Source organism: Phyllostomus discolor, chromosome 6 (assembly GCF_004126475.2).
Source record: "Phyllostomus discolor isolate MPI-MPIP mPhyDis1 chromosome 6, mPhyDis1.pri.v3, whole genome shotgun sequence".
Taxonomy (NCBI): domain Eukaryota; kingdom Metazoa; phylum Chordata; class Mammalia; order Chiroptera; family Phyllostomidae; genus Phyllostomus; species Phyllostomus discolor.
Genome location: NC_040908.2, coordinates 51,872,725 through 51,890,001, shown reverse-complemented (window position 1 = coordinate 51,890,001; position 17,277 = coordinate 51,872,725).

Below are 17,277 nucleotides of genomic sequence, written 5' to 3'. Positions count from 1 at the left end.
CCAAACACTGAGGGCTATCCTGTCTGATTCTGTCATTCTGGGGGCCATGGGGCCATATAACCCCAAATAGTTTGCTTGAGAAAAGCATTGTGGCATGCTGAGGTTGGCATGGGAACATCGTGTGGCATTGGGCCTTTCTGAGCCCCGTTTTCCTCTTCTGCAAAGTGGTGATCATGAGATGGAATACGCAAAACCTTTAGTTCAGAGCCTGGTACATAATAGACCCTAAATACTAGTTTCCTAAGCACTTCATTCATTCATGGTATGAAGTCTTCTATGCAATAAGAACTCGGTGGTTAAAGAAAATTCCAGGTGTCAGGAACAGCGAATGCAGAGTCTCAGGGACATGGAAGAGACTGGTTTGTTCCCAATGGCCTACAGTGCTCTGATCTAGAGAGATGATTTCAAGGGAATGGCAGGAGGGAAGATGGGCAGGTAGGCAGGGAAGGCTCAGTGATAAAGAAAGTGACAGGATCACACTAGCACTCACAGGCACAGCACCTGGGCTGGATGTAATGTGGAGGACAGACTGGTAGGGACTGAGACCAAGTCCTAGAGATGGATGCTGAAGGCCTCTAGTGAAGACTTATGGAAGAAGAACAAAAAAGTGAAAGAAGTGAGGAAAGTAAGAGGTAGCCCACACAGGACTTGTTAAATGATTGAATGTGAGAGTTGGGGACAGAAAAGACTCCATGACAGTGGTTCTCGCCCTTGGCTGTTCTTTGAAAGATTGGTGTACCAAGGGTTAAGGCAGTTGGCCCTGAGTACAAGCTATAAGGAGTGTCTTGCTGTAGAGAAGTTAGAAACAATAATAAAACCTTCAGTAGGCCTGGTTTTTTATTATCACCATGGGCTGGCAATTCTAAACAATGCCAGCGATGAAATAGCCCCTCCTGGACTACAGCCAGAGGTCCTCCCTGCATCCTCCCTTCCTGCCCTTATATATCCACTACGTTAGAATCAGCTGGGAGCTCTCACAAATCCTAGTGCCATATAAACAATCAGGAAATGTTAATGGTATCTTTTCTTCTATTGTAATAGTGAACAAAAAGACAAAATGTCTAGGAACTTAAATGTACAAGGAATTGGATGACGAGAGCAAGTAAGGAGGCTTAACAGTGCTTCACTGAATTTCATTTCTTCTTAGGTAAACCTGTAAGTTTTAAATGTACTCCAACTAAAAATTATGGGTTAAAAAAGGCTGATTCTAACATTAATAGGAAAAGGAAAGACTAGACTATCTTCCCAAATTCTGCAAACCATAGAAAGAACCTGGTTCATTTGCTAAGAAAGACTGAAAACATAAATTTCATAAGAGGCCCATAAAGGAGACTCTATTAAACAAAGTCAAGAGTAAACCTAGACAAAAACATATATCAGATACAAAAGGTTCATTTTCCTACTAGATAAAGAGCTTCTTCAAATTAATAAGCAAAAGAAATCAAGGACCCTTCAGTAAGAGATACAGAGAGTTCACAGGAAGAGAACAAATAGCTGTTTCGTGTATGGAAAGATGATTAATATCACTCATAACAGTGAAAATGAAAATTTAAAATATACTGACCCACCATTTTTCACTCATGAGCTTGGCAAAATCAAATCATGATAATACACCTTACCTTACCAGGGGGAAAGAAGTACCCTTTCTCCCAGCTCATTGTTGATGGGAGAATACAGCCCCCATGAGGTTAGTATGACGCTCTCCATCAATTACAAGTGCACTTGCCTATTGACCCTGAGATCCCATTTTTCTTACAGGTACACCTACACATGCTGTGTAAGGTTTTCCCTAGGACATTGTCATAGCAAGACTGGGGCCGACCTGAATCCTATCATTTGAGGACTGGTTAAGTAGGGTAAAGCACATCCGTACAATGAAATAACTTGGCGGCATGTTTTTTAAAGCTCTCTAAGTATTAATAGGAAAGACCTGCAAGATACAGTTAAGTCAAAAATGCAAGATATTGAAAAGTGTGCATACAAACCATTATTAGTATGTTGACCTGTATCGGTCTTGACATCTAAATCTGACTCTTCTCCTGCTACCAGCTTTCCCCTTGCACTTCTCTGATCTTTGTATCTGTTCCTGGCTCAGCAGCACCTGGTCCTTATTTTTGCAGTGGCCTCCTCCCTCCCCTCTCCACAGCAGGAGCTCGGTTTTCTTTTTCTGACCTTGCCAAAAACCCAACTAACCTTCCTAACCTGCTGTCATTTTAATACTTTGGTGGTGGGAAATGTATTACAATACTTATAATAAAGAAGGCACTGGTCCTAGCAGGGATGAGGGGGGGCCCTACCTCGCTGTGCCACACTCGCCTGAGGACTTCAGTTCAGAAGGGTTCAGGTGCAAGAAACAGAACACTGCGGCTCCAACAATAAAGATAATTGTTGTTTCAAACAAAAAGCTGCCCGGTAGTGGGCCAGGCTCCAGGTTAGGTGCGGCAGGGCTCCGGCCCTACTTTCCTAAGAATCTCCTGGCCCTGCCTTGCTCCTGAGCTGCCTTCATCTTCATGATGATAGTGAGATGGCTAAAACATGTCTAGATTTCATCCACAAACTACAAGACCCAGAGATAGGAAAAGGAACTACCTCCTCCTGGTTCTCTTCCATAAACAGAAAAAACATTTCCTAAAACTCCCCAGCAGCCTTTTTTTCCCTTGATTTCATGTGCCAAATTGTCACTTACCCATTCCAACAGTTATCTAGAAAGAAGAATAGGATTATCATGGTTGGCTTACACTGTGATTTTCAGCTGGGGGTGATTGCGCCTCCCATGAGACACTTGACAATATCTAGAGACATTTTTGCTTATTTCAAGAGGAGTCAGAGGTGCTACTGGCAGAGATGTGATACAACATCCTATAATACACAAGACACCTCCACAACCAAGAATTATCCAGCCCAAAATGTCAAGAGTGCCAAGGTGGAGACATCCTGCCTTAGACTAATCGCAGCTCACTCCTAGGTCTGAGGACAATGTCACCTTCCTCTGGCCATTTGGTGAATCCCAAAAAGTATCAGGTTTTTTTAGGGAGAAGAAGGGATGTGGTAGGCAGCCAACAATGTGCCCTACATTACCGCTTCATGGGAGCTAGGGTCTAGCATCTGCCTCCTGCAGAGTAATCCAGATGGGACAACTACAAATTGGTAATCCAACCACAATTGATTACATGGATCTATAGTCTCAGATCCCAGTGGGGGCTAACATGCTAATTTGATAGTTATATTTCTGCAGGACTAGAAGGCTGGCACTCAAAATGACCATAAGACATTGTTCATTGATCAGTCCAAGAACATTACAAATATGCTTCTCTAAATCTTAATAGAGAGACAAATGTGATATTACTACTGGTAGGATTTTAGCCACCAGAGAAAATGGCAGTTTGGCTGCTCCCGTCTGCAGCATTGGTGGGTCTCTCAAGGATACATGGGAGTTCAGGGAGTGGAGATTAAAGTATCAGCTAAAACATCCAGGAGAACAATATATCCCTGTTCTCTGGTTTTGCTGAGATAACTATTTGCACAATATCTCTTTGGCCTAAAAACAAAACCATTAATTACACAAACCAACTTTTTATGGCAAAAAGCAGGGTCGACACGCCATCCTAGGAATTGCGTATCCATAGATTTCTGGTTACTAGGCCCCTGGGAATATCTTGAAAACCTTCCAGAACACATACAGATTTTGGTGTCCTCAGGACTCAACCCCCCACCTCCCTTGCATGGCAGCTGGTTTCCATGCCAACAGGACTCTGTCCCAGAGTTCCGTGTTCAAATTTAAAGTAGGGTTAATTCACCCTACGGCTCACATTCTTATAAGTTATAGTTACTACTGGTAGTAATCATTAGTTCTAGCCATCAAATATTTCTGGTACTCCTAAGTTCATGGCATGATTGTATAACCCTGTCCCTTTGAATTGAGATGTGGTCATGTGACTCACTTTGGTCAATGAAAACTCCAGCAAGTATGTACAAACATTGAGCTTTGGCTGCAGGGAAGCACGGACACAGCCTCTGCAGCCTGGATCCCTAAGTGAGGGTGACATAGAGCAGAGTCTCCATCAACCTGTAACGGACAAGTAGTATAAGCAAGAAATAACCTTTGTTGCAGTTTTAAGCTAAGATTTGGGGGTCATTTATTATAGCAGTATAACCTATTTTGTCCTGACTGACACAATTCTCAAACCTCTGGCTTCCCTCCAGTCTTTTGTTTCTTCCCATATCTCCTCCCCATGTTGCTCCAAGTTTGCTCTCCTCCATCTAATTTCCAACTTCTCTTTTCACATCCCAGTATCTACAGCGTGCCTTCTAGAGCCCCAGTTTTGAGCCCAAGAAATTCCCATGCACCATCGGCTTCTCCACAGAACGTGTCCTTCATTCCTGGGCCTTACCTGTGTCCTGGCTCTCCTCTGGAGGTTTCTCCTCCCACTAACCTCCACCCTGACGGCTGGGAGGTGAGATTTGTATGTTCAGGTCAACACTGCTTCTGTCCTTGTGTAAGAGTCCTTTAAGACTCGTGACCTCCAGCTGGATCACCCTAGGTCCTTTCTCATTTTACTGACATCTGGTCCTTCCTTCTCTTTCACTGCCCCCTGGACACCTGATCATAGATTTCCCCTCTTCTTCAAGTCCTGAAGAATCCTGGGTGGCTTCAGTGGCATTGTGGATAACCAACAAACACCCTGGCCTCACAGCTTCTCAGCCACTCCAAATCCAGTGCCCTTCACCTTCTTTGTACTCTGGCCACTCTCTCTCGGGCTACATCCTAAATCTTGTCACCTTCCCTTCTACAGAACCGCTTCCCTTCTACAGTCAAAGCTATGATAACCACTGTGAAGGGACAATGAGATGGCTGAGTGGCCGAGCTACACTAGATCCTAAGCAACATTCTACTTCCAAGATTACATATGTCCTAGAGCAGAGGTTCTCAAATTTTAATGATTTATTCTAATCACATGGGAATCTTGTTAAAAGACTGACACTGGTTAGGCAGGTCAGGAGTGAGACCTAGACTCTGCATTTCTAATGGACATGCCTCTAATCCATGGGCTTTACTTTGAATCACAGTAGCTAAGTGTCCATGAGATCTAGCTGCCTTGTGCTTTCTATCGTTCTTATGAGAAGAGCCCACCACTACCTCTCTGAGTGCTAACCAATCCCCATGGAAGCTGCCCAACACCCAGAGACCTGTCTCAAAGAGTCGAGTGAACTGTGAGTTCTGCCTGGCCTCTTACATTTTGGCATTTAATTGTTTTAAAGGATCTTAGATATAAATGGTTTGCTATTCTTTAATGCATAGCAAATACTCATCCACCCATGAAAGGTCCCTCTACTTGTAGTTTATTTCTTTTCATTTTCATTTTTTAAACCGTTCAACCCTGATTTCTGTACTTTTTTCCTCCCCAGCCCTTGTCATAGGCCAGAGCTCTAATATGTTTGATAAATCTCCTTATATATGCAGGTAGGTATTCACCCTTGTAAAGTGAGGTTTGTATGCTTACGTTTTTAAAGTACATAAATGCTGTGCAATTTGAAAAGAAGAAAAACAGAACCTTCCTATGAGGTCTTGTGTAGCTTCTCTTGACAAGGTGGCTGTGATGCTTGTCTCCTTATTTCTGCAGGAGAACAATGCACCACTTATTATCCGAACCTCCCCCAATGAGCCTCTGCTTCTTGCAACCAAAATAACCCAAGGAACTACTACCTCGTAGGGTGGTTGTGAGGCTTAACTGAGAGCAGGATATGGTGTCTAGACGTCTCTGGCCCATTGCTCCGTTAAGTGTCAGAGCCGCTTTGGTTGTGGTTAGCAAAGGGCTGAATGAAGACTAATATGGGCCAAGATTAAGGATTTAGTCTCCATAATGCCCAGGTCATTTTGCCAGATATCAAGAGCATCCCTAACACTAGCTTAAGATCTTGTGGTAACCCCTTTGACATAATGATAGAAGTTAAAGAGTTTAAAACATGCAGCCAGATTTTACTGGACAGACAGACCAGTGGGCAGAGTAACAGGCTCAGAGACAGACCCAGAGGCACATAGGGGTTTATATACTAAATATGCCAAATGTAGTTTTTCAAACCAGCGAGGAAAAGATGGATTAATAAATGGTGTTGGAACATCAGAGTGGCCATTGGGGAAGAAAAAATAATTTGGATCCTTATCTTATTGCTTATAACAAAATAAACTCCAAATAAGGCAAAACATGATGTGTAAAAGAGTTTAAATTATTTGAAGAAGCCATGGGATACTTTTGGTAATGACCACCAATTAAAGCTTTTTGAAGCATTACACAAAAACCCAGATGACTCCAAGGAAAGATTAATTTAGCTACATTAAGATTGTTTAATTCCTCAAGAAAGACCCACCATAAGCAAACTTCCTTAAAATATAACTTTTACAAATCACTAAGAAAAAGACCATTGTCCAAATTGGAAAAAAATGGGCAAGAATGTGAAGAGTTCATAGTGAAGAAAATATAAATGCTCTAAACATATGAGAACTCAGAACACCATATAATAAGAAAAATTAAAATTACAATGGCAATACATTGTTCAATTCACAGATGGACAACATTAAAAAACATACTGACAAAAATGTATGGAAACAGGCACTCTCATAAATTTCTCCAGTGGGCAATTAAAAATCTTTATCAAGGGGAAGAGTCATCAAGGAACATGTGTAAAGGACCCACGGACAAAGATAATGCAGGGGAAGGACTGAATGTGGGAGGTGGGGGTGGGTAGTGCATGGGAGAGTAATGGGGAAAATGGGAACAACTGTAATTACATAACAATAAAAAATAAATTTAAACAAGTTAAAAATCTTTTTCAAATTTTAAATGAACATACCATTTGACTTCTAAGAATGTACTCACAAATATATTTAAATATATGTGAAATTACATGTATCATTTCATTAATGTGAATTGTGATGTGTCCAAACAACGCAATACTGTGCGGCTACAAAAAGTTGTAAAGCTTTTAGATTATTGATGCAGAACATATCCCTGCAGAACAATGTAAGCTGGGGGCAAAGGACAGTGAAAATGTATGCATGTTTGGAAGTGCCTAGAAGATCTCAGGAAGGTTACACAAGAAACTAACAGAGGGGAAGTGGGGAGAGTGTGGGCATGGGAGGGAGACCTAACGTTTCCTGTTTACCTTTTATACCCATTGAATATTTTAGCATGTACATCATTATGAAGGAGAATAAAAATTTAAATAACAATAATAAATATTATCAAATGCTACCAGTTTTTCTGGCAGAAATGTGATGTCCACTGAGTTATGGTTCTAAATTCTGTTAACTACAAACAAACAAAACAGAAAAGTTTTAAAAAGGAAGTAGAAAGAGACTATAGAGAGAAGGTCTGTTTTCACTCAGGGACTTGGTTTTTCTAGGCACTTAGTGATGAAGTAATACCTGCTTTTTCAAACCACAGGAGCATGAGAAATGGCTCTTCCTCTCTCTTGAGAGAGAGCTACACGCAGCCCCGGAGAGTGGGCATCAGGTCTCCAAGATGACGTACTGATCAGTGAGAGCCAGTGCAGGTTGGGGTCGGGGGCTGGCAGGCAGTTGGGGGTCTCTAGCCAAGACAGTCAGCAAGGCTGGGGGAAGGACACAAGCACAGGGGTTGTTGATTCCACAGTCATGTCCCAAGTCAAGGGCCAGAATACCTGAAACCCCTCAGGAACACTGGGACCAAAAAGAAACAGCAGACTTCTAGCATGGAGAAAGGAGCACCCCCAAAATAAGTGAGGAGCAGAGGCAGAACACATCAGCTTAAAAGGGCAAAGACCAACAGGGTATGGAGTAGGAAAATAAGGGAAGACAGAAAGTCAGCATTTTGGCACGGCTGAAGTAGAGACTACAAATCTCTCCGTATTTTGCACATCTGGTAATCACATCAAGAGATAAGGCCTTCAATGAGTACAGCGCAGGTTGAGTTCACATTCAGGGTAATGATAGTGTGTTAATATTTATCCCCACTTAGAGAACACTCAGCACACAGTTCTAAGAGCTTTGACAGGTGAGACTTTCAGAGAAACACCCGGCACGTCTAGCTTCAATTTTTCTCAATACTGATGCTGTACTACTGTTTAATTCTTCCTTACCCAGCCTTGTATGACCCTGTCCCTTTTGGACATTCATTATTCATTCATTCATTCATTCACTCATTCATTCAATGAGAATTCATGGACTACCTATTATGCCAAGCACCACATCAAGCCCAGAGAGACCGTGGTTAACATGACAGATGTGCAATCCTACTTCCATGGAGCTTATGGTTTAAGGAAAAAATGGATAAAAAGTTATAAATCCAAATAAATATACAATACAAATATGTTTCATGCTATGAAGGAAAAAATCTGCCCTGAGAGTGAGAAGCCAGCAGCTCATTTTAGACCGTGAGGTCAGGAACCTCAAGGCACAGCCCCCGGTGCAGGCCTGGCACCCCCAGATGCCAGCCAGGCAGAGTGGGGCCGCAAAGACTTCCAGACAAGGGACAGGCATGCTCAAAGGCACAGGAGTAGGAAACATTTTAGCAAGGAGAAGCCACTGCTAGAAGTACAAACTAGAGGCAGCGTAGAGGAAGGATGGGGGTGGGCGGTGTGAGATGAAGCTCAGATTCCTGGAGAATTGTGGAAGGCCATGAGAGGAAGGTGAGATTTTCATTCTAAATTCAATGGGAAGATCCAGGTATATTAAGCAGGTGAGTGACACCGTTCAATGTATACATACATTTAAGACACTGTCTGGAGCATGGATTAGAAGAAGGCAGATTAAGAAGTGGTAACCAGTGAGGAGGCCACTGAGTCAGCCAGGCAAAAAATGAAGGTGACTTGGCAAATGATGGTGGCTGCAGAAAGAGAGAAAAATGGATGGAGTCAAAACATGCTTGCAGGTAGAGCTGACCACAGTTGCTGGTGGATCGGGTGAGAGGGGAAGAATGACTCCAGGTTTCTGGCTTAAGCCAATGGGTAGTAACCTTTATTGGGACAAGGGAATATGGGGAGAACAGATGTCGTGGTTAGACCCAGAGTCACACTTTCAACATGCTAAATTGAAATGTTTGTGATAATTTAAGTGCAGATGACAAGTAAACAGCTGGTTCTATGAATTTTTATTGGTATCAGAGATCTGGCTGAAGATAAAATATTGGTGTTGTCGGCATAAGGTTGCATTTAAAGTTCTGGGAAAGGGAGAGGTACCCAAGTTGTGGGGAGGAGGTGGACAAAGAAGCTTTATTCTCGAATGTGCTTGACTTTTTTCAGTCTCCCACACACGTGGACCACACCACACCTCTGTCTCTAGAAGAACAGGCAGCGAAGATAACTTCGCTCTTTACCGGCAGATGTTCAGCCAGCTTGGTGTTCGTGGTAGTCCTGGGCTGGAGCAGAACACCTCACTCTCGTGCCCTCGTGGATGTGCAAATCTTTGATTTATTCTCGACCTCTGATTCTGCGTCTAGGCACGTGTTGATTCAAAGGCCCTTTATTTGTTTCAGGGCATAATAACCTTACACTCTAAATTTCAGGATGGGTTCAGAACAAGGAATGTGAAGACATGCAGGATCTGTTTATTCTTCTTAAGTCTTCAGTTTGTCTGGGTTCCAACATATGCTGGGCTCAAGGAGAACTGAAACACCAACAGTTTTGCTGACTAGGGGTATGCCAGCATCTCTCTGTGGATCTGACATTTGCACTCTTCAGCAGAAAGGATTTGGTTGAGCTTGTTTGTCCCATCCAGTATGGCTCCCCTGTAAGGAGTTAAGTTTTTCCCCAACCCACCTCTCAATGGGTTGAACTCCATGATGTCCTATCTGTACTTAGCTGCCTTTGGTCTGGATAATGATCCCCTGTTCAGTCAGTCATTGTAATGGAAACAAAGTAAGTTTCACTCAATGTACAGGCCAGAGACTGTGTGCAACAGGGTACAGCCTCCTCTGGAGTCCCCTCAGCTCAGAAAGGCTGAGGATACACCCCAACGCCCTTAGAGCACTGACTTTGCCTGGTCCCATCTTTGGGGCTGTTACTACAACTTGTCTTCATCTGAAGGTGCCAGAGTGTGAATCTGCAGTCTGGTGAGATTATAAAGTAACAAGACTGGCGACTTAGAAGGTACCTTCGAGATGTAGAAGCTTACTCTCTTTTACTGCTTCATAAAATCTTTCATCTGAGTATGTCAGCTACTCTATTTTATAACTCTTATCTGCAAGCTCTTATATGCATTTTATTTCAAACTTGAGAAAAATTTTTAAGAGAGTTTCTGAACATTCCTCATACATCTCTTAATTATGAGCTCAGCACTTGGGTCCAATTCAATAAGACTGATCCAGTTTTATAAAATTTCAAGCTAGTAAGGGACCTGAGAACTTTGAGATAAAACAAATCAAAGTAACTTGAAGACCCAGTCAGTGAAGAATCACTAAACCAACCATGTACACACAAGTCAAACTTCCCTTTAGCACTTTAGATAGCTAGCAGTCAGATTTTTGAGACACTTAAAAAAAAAAAGTCAGTGTAATAGAAGGTTTGACCTGTTCTATCAGCTGGAGAAGTCACCTGTGCATTAAGGATCCAATGGAGAAAAGAGGGAGTAAAGGAAACTTATCATCAGAACCGAGGTCACATTAAGAGGCAATTCTGCACATTTCTTTGGCATATCTTGGAGGCAGACACCACTGTGCCTTTATTCCAGACTACCTTTTCAAGAATGCCATTATAGCAAACAACCTTGGAAGACAGAGATAGTGTATCCCTTCAAAGCACTGGCAAGTTTGTTTACTATTTGGTATAATAAAGATAGTGTATCCCTTCAGCCCAAGGTTCAAGTAGGCTTACTGAACACTAGAAAAGACTCAAGTTCCCTAAACTTGAGGTTCCTCTCTTGTAATGTAACCAACTACTTGTGCATGCATCACCTGGCTTTATCTTTGTTTGTTTGTTTGTTTTTTAAAGATTTTATTTATTTGTTTTTAGAGAGGGCAAGGGAAGGAGAAAGAGAGGGAGGGAAACATCAGTGTGTGGTTGCCTCTTGTGCACTCCTCACTGGGGACCTGACCTGCAACCCAGGCATGAGCCCTGACTGGAAATCAAAAGGATGACCCTTTGTTTGGTTCACCAGCTGGCACTCAGCCCACTGAAGCCACACCAGCCAGGGCACATTACCTGGTTTTTCATGTCACCCCGTGGAAACTGAGGTTTGAGAAACCAATGCAAAAATGATGTCACTCTAACAAAAGTAACGTCACTCTGCTATTGGTGTAATAAAGCTGTCCTTTCCCTCCGACACAGGAATCTTGTGTCTTCTGCCAGCATCCATGAGGCAGGGTTACTGGTCTGCAAGTAGGGTAAAAGCTCAAACCCCTCACTATTCTTGACAGTCAAAAACTTCTATAGGTAATTTTAGCTCAGGACTCAAGAGCAGTGTTAGCATTATTAAGAACTGTATTGGAGCTTTCAAACAAAACTAAATTCCCTGATAGCCAGATGGAGTTCTTTTACTTCAGATTGTCACATTGTATGAATAAGAGTGTAATATTATAACTTTTGTAAGACTAAATTTGGAAGCTTCTTATAGAAGTTCTTCTGCAAAGTCCCAGCACTGAACAAAGTTTCGGGGGACAGGCAGCAACGACCATCTCTGACAATGGCCACACAACCAGACCAGATGTTTTCAAGTGCCTCTCCCTGATGTCAGCCAAAACCCTCACCTCACTACTACCACCGAGAGCGCTCCTTCCTCCCTCCTGACTGAGGTTGAGCTCTTCTCTCCTGTCCCTGTTGCTTCTCCTTCCAAAACCCTTCAAATCTACCTGCTTTCTCATCTCTGTTGTCTCCTCCATAATCCACACACTCCCACCAGCTCTTTCCGACCCTGCTCCCAGCTTCCGCCCTCTCCCCTGCTGACCCAGACCCCACACAGCCATCGGAGTGGACAACTTCCTCGTATCCCCAACACCTTCAACAGGGGCTTTTTAAGCCAGGCACACCTGATGGCTGATTTTATCTATTTGCTATACTGGACTTCTGCTAAGATTATTTTGAATGAAGAGTTCTACTGCTTTAATAGTTTTTTTTTAAATGCTAGCCTGAAGCAAAGCTTTCATTTAAAATGGAAAGACAGATAAAGTGCTTCTCAGATAAGGTCAAGTTAAAGGAGTTCATCATCACCCAGCCCTTATTATATGAAATGTTAAAGAGATGTATCTAAGAAAAAGAAGATAAAAACTATAAACAATAAAATGACAACAAACTCACAGTTATTAACAACCACTCCTAAACAAAAACAAAAGCAAACTAAGCAAACAACTAGAACAGGAACAGAACCACAGAGATGGAGATCACATGAGGGTTAGCAACAGGGGAGTGGGACGGGGAGAGAGGGGGAAAAGGTACAGAGAATAAGCAGCATAAATTGTAGGCAGAAAATAGACAGGGGGAGTTTAAGAATAGTATGGGAAATGTAGAAGCCAAAGAATTTATATGTATGACCCATGGACATGAACTAAAGGGGGGAATGTGGGTGGAAGGGGGTGCGCAGAGCGGAGGGGAATAAAAGGGAGGAAATGGGACAACTGCAATAGCATAATCAATAAAAATACATTTTTTAAAAAACTTAAAAAAAATGCTAGCCTGAAAGATAAATGCCAAGTCTTTAGTTTATTATTCAAAGCCTGTCACAATATTGCCCCACCCCCTAATCTCCCCAAGACCCTCAGAAGCTCTACATTTCACTCTTCCTACACCCACACCACCTAAGCCTCACCCCCACAGGATCAAGTCCAAGGTACTCACCTTTGTGTTCATTGCTCTCCCTGTTTTACACATCCTAGTCTTCTTCCTGATACACACTCTCCTATCCAGCAAGTTTGGTCTCTTCCTAATGAAACTGGAAACTGGGCCCCCAGGAGCCTTCTCTGAACCTTTGTTTACTTTATAGCTGCACCTTTTTTCTCTGCTGTCCTCCTTCACTCTGGTCTTCCCCTGCCCCAGCACTGCAGACACAGGACACATGTAACTGCACAGGACAGTCCCCAGTGTGTGAGCTTGTATGTGTGTGTGTGTGTGTGTGTGTGTGTCCCCAGCCTGTTTACTCTGTGAAGACAAACACACCTCACTGCACCCAGCACTGCACCCTCTCTCCCCTGACACTCACACCCAGGCTTAGAACCTGGCGATAGCAGATTCCCAGTGCATACATGTTGCTTTGTGGAACTCAAGAATCACTCCTTCTGTCTCCCCTACCTTTCCACTCAATAAGATACATTCCCGATGTACCACATCATCTCTGATTCTAAACTAGTGCTATGTGCAACTCCATCAACCTACTCCCCAACCTGAAATGTCCTGTCCTCTTCTTCCTCTATCACCTACCCAATTCCTGCTTGTTCTTTAAGATGCAGCTCAATGGTTACTTTCTTGTTCAACCCAAGTTGTGTGTCATCCTGCATAACTTCAACCATGTGGTCGACTCATTCTAAGTCCGGACCCAAGATTCCTTGATCTTACGGTGGATTTACTAGATTCATATCCAATTTTGTATTTTATAGGCAGATAACACATTGCTTATCATCACTGCAGGCATCACACTGTATCATAAACATCTGCTTTTGTTCCATCTCACTCTGAAGATGGGCTGCTTGGAGGAAAAAGGGGGGGTTGCATCCATCCTTGTGCTCTCATCACAGAGTCATACTCGGTGTTCACCAAATATTTCCTAAATGGGAAGTTGGGTTTCTCCAGCTGCTCAGCCGTGACATTTAATTTTATATGTCAATTTGATTAGGCTATGGTCCACAAATATTTGGTCAAATTATTTTTAGAAGTAATATTACACTTAAATCAACAGACTTTGAGTAAAGCTCACCACTCTGCATAATCAATTAAGTGAAGTCCTAAGAGGAAAAACAATGATGTTCCCTGAGGAGGAAGAATTCTGCCTCTCTGGAGAACCCCGATTACCCCTCAGGCACGAGGAAACAGAAGCGAAGACAGAAGCTGGCTAGGCTGATCTGGAGTTGGAGACTGGCAGGACAGTTGAAGCAAAAGGAGAAGGGAAAGGGAGTAGAAATTTGGGGCATAAGAGTGACTGAGGTAATGGATTGCAGAAGCTTCCTCTGGGTGAGAAGGACAGAAGAGGGCTGACGGATGGTGAGAAAGTGGCAGGCCTGGGGCTGTCACTGAGACTGCAGACACGGGTTTAGACGTAGGTGTGAGAGTCAGAGAGTGGCCTCTGAGGTTCTGTGAGGGCATCGGATTTCAGAGGCAGCGAGGCTCTGACTGGTGACACGGCTCAGATGTGACCACAGATATAGCCAAGTGAAGAATGGAGCAGGAGGGACCTTGTATTTAGTTAGTTAGGGTTCTCCAGGGAAACAGAAGCAGTAGGGTGTGTATGTATAAAGTGAGGGATTTATTTTAAGAAATCGGCACAGGCAACAGAAGGGCCGGCAAGTCAGTAACCTGCAGGGCAGGCCAGCAGGCAGCAGACCCACAGAAGAGTTGATGTTGCATTCCATTGTATTCCATATGTACTATGTCAAGTTTTTGCTGTTTTAAGATGTATTGAAATAAACATCCTCATCTGAATTAGAATCATTTTTCTGAGTATTTCACATATATATAACTTTGTATCTTAAAACAATACATTGTCTTTTCTAAAACATGTATCTCTGGACTGTGAGTGAATCAAGTGAACGTTGCAATTGCAGTGCATGACCCCAGGTCTTAGGGTGGAGAGCAAGTCTGCGGGTCATGGTGAAGAAAGTCTCACAAAACTTTTTTTCTTTCTTCTATCTTCTTCCTCTTGACTTACGATGTTTTTAATTTGCTATGGAATGTTGCTCTACATACAGAAAAATCAACATTTTAAATTACTATCCAGGATTTTACTGTTTAATGTTGTACAATGCCAGTTATAAATGGACATAAGAACATTTCACTCATAGGCAGAATCCCTGAAATCACACAGTTTGCATTTTGTAACTGCTATGTGTACGTGTGTGTGTTCCATTCTTACCAAAATAAAACAAATTCACCTGGCTTTTGTTTCACTTCTCTATACATACACGTTTCTCCCAACACTGTCTGCTGCAGGCTTACCAACGAGTAAGGCAGAACTGAAAGGAAAAGGAGCTATGTCTTGGCCAGTCTTTCCCTTTCCTTCCACGTCATTTTCAGAGTAAGTGGTTGGCTGATATAGTTAGAAAGAATAGGAGAGGCTTCCTTGATTGTTTTTATTTTTTTAATTCCTTCTGCAATTGATACATGTTGTTGAACAGAAAAGTGTGGCCTGTGGGGCTACAGATGCCATCACTTATTCAGTCACAGACTTACCACACTTACCTTGTACTGCTTTAAGGTTCACTGAGCTTCTATACGGCACAAGCCCGCCAGAACTCTGGGCTACGGGGCCTCGTAAACACAGAGCAGATGAGGCAGCAAGGAATGGCGGACACACCTGTGGCATGTATCTCCTCTGTTCACAGGCACGCTCCCTTTGTCCCATTGGATTTCTCTTATTAAACCAAGTTCTAGGCCCTTCTGAGTGTGGGCCCCTGTGTGACTACCCAGGTCACATGCCCTTGAACCACAGATGTCAGTGATGAGACCAAGCAGCATCATCAGATGGCATGGTCCTCAAAAGAGTCAGCTTCTGAAAAACAAGAAGCAGTGGAGGAGTGATGTGTTAGCAAAGAGTTCAGAGAATAGTGATGACGTCTGCTTCCTGGTAAATATCCCAGGAGTGCTGGAAAATATTGTGTATTCTCTATTTGTAGGGCACAAAATTGAATACAGATCTATTAAATCAATCATGGGATCAGGAAACTCTGAATCCAGGTAAAGAGTGGAGCAGCCTCATGGCCGAAGCTGTCCAGGACAACACAGGACTTGGGCTGGGCAAAAACACTATGATCTGGGTCCTTGGGCATCAGGGACTGGGGAGAAGACCCACAGAGCTCATTGTAAGACAAGCTGGTACTGCCACGAAGGGGAAAGGGTTTTAGAAGAGGGTGGGGAAAACTTGGGGGGAGGAGCAACAAGATGCTAGAAGAATTCTGACAACCTTCTCCTACTGCTTAGATGAGAGCTGGTGAATAAACAGCCTAGTGCTCTCCCGAGAGAGCCAAATTTTCTTTGTTTGCTCATTTGTTTTTAAGGAGATTCAGGCTGTAAGGAGGTTTGTTTACTATAACCAGGATTCCAGAGATCTGCTGAAATGGGACTTGAATGCTGAGTGTAACAGGCATTTGAAGTTTTAAATTAGTAGTTTGCACTGTACTGTTCATTTACTTGAAGTTTGGTGGGACTAGCTGGGCTCCGGCCCCAAGGAAATCTTGCTGTAAGAATTGCCTTGAGACCAGCACAGGCTGAGACTTGGACATGCTCTGCTGAGACTCTTAGTACTGTCACCTCTACCCCTGCAGGTGCCCCCAACCAGTCTCCCTGCCGTCAGCCCCACGGCATCCCCGCCACCAACTACTCTGCCATCAGTTATTACATTTCCAAAATACAACCCCTGCTGCCTCTGCAGGGCTCACAGGGCCCCTCCAGTGCAGCCGCCCTTCGGTCACTCCAGCCTCAGCGCCTACCACTGCCCGGTCAGCCCCTCCCTAGGACAGCCGAGGGCTGCCTTTCCTGAACAAGCCAGGCCCCTCGTGTCAACCTGCCTTGTGTCTTATATTCTCTGCCTAGAATACTCTTCTCTTTCTTCTCTGCCAGGTTAGAATCCACTGACGTGCTAGTAAAAGTACACAAATAAGCCCTGATCTGTAGCAGGTGCCAATTTCTACAGTGTGAACACTCCCCCCACGGCTGATTTCAAGCTACCGACATAAGGTCACCGAACAGGAAGTTGAGATGAGATGGTCGTAGTCTCCCCGTGGGAGCCAGGACAAACTGCTCCAACACCTGTAAAAATTTCTTTCAGGAAACTGTATATCTAAAGGTCACCATTAAATAAAATAAATACCTAAGCTAAATCTATGCATTAAAAAACCCTGGAAGGATACCGTAAAGTATTAACCAGTGTTTGCTCTAGATAGCAGAAGCATGGATGAGTTATTCTTCTTCCTTTTACTGTCCTATAGTGAGTTGAGTAGTACCCTTCCAAAATTCATATCTGGTCGGAACCTCAGAATGTGACCTTATTTGGTTAAAGGGTCTTTGCAGATGTAATTAAAGATCTTGAGATGAAGCCATCTTGGACTTAGGGTAGGTCCTGAATCCAGTGACCAGTATCCCTGTACAAAGAGAAGCCTGCAGCACAGA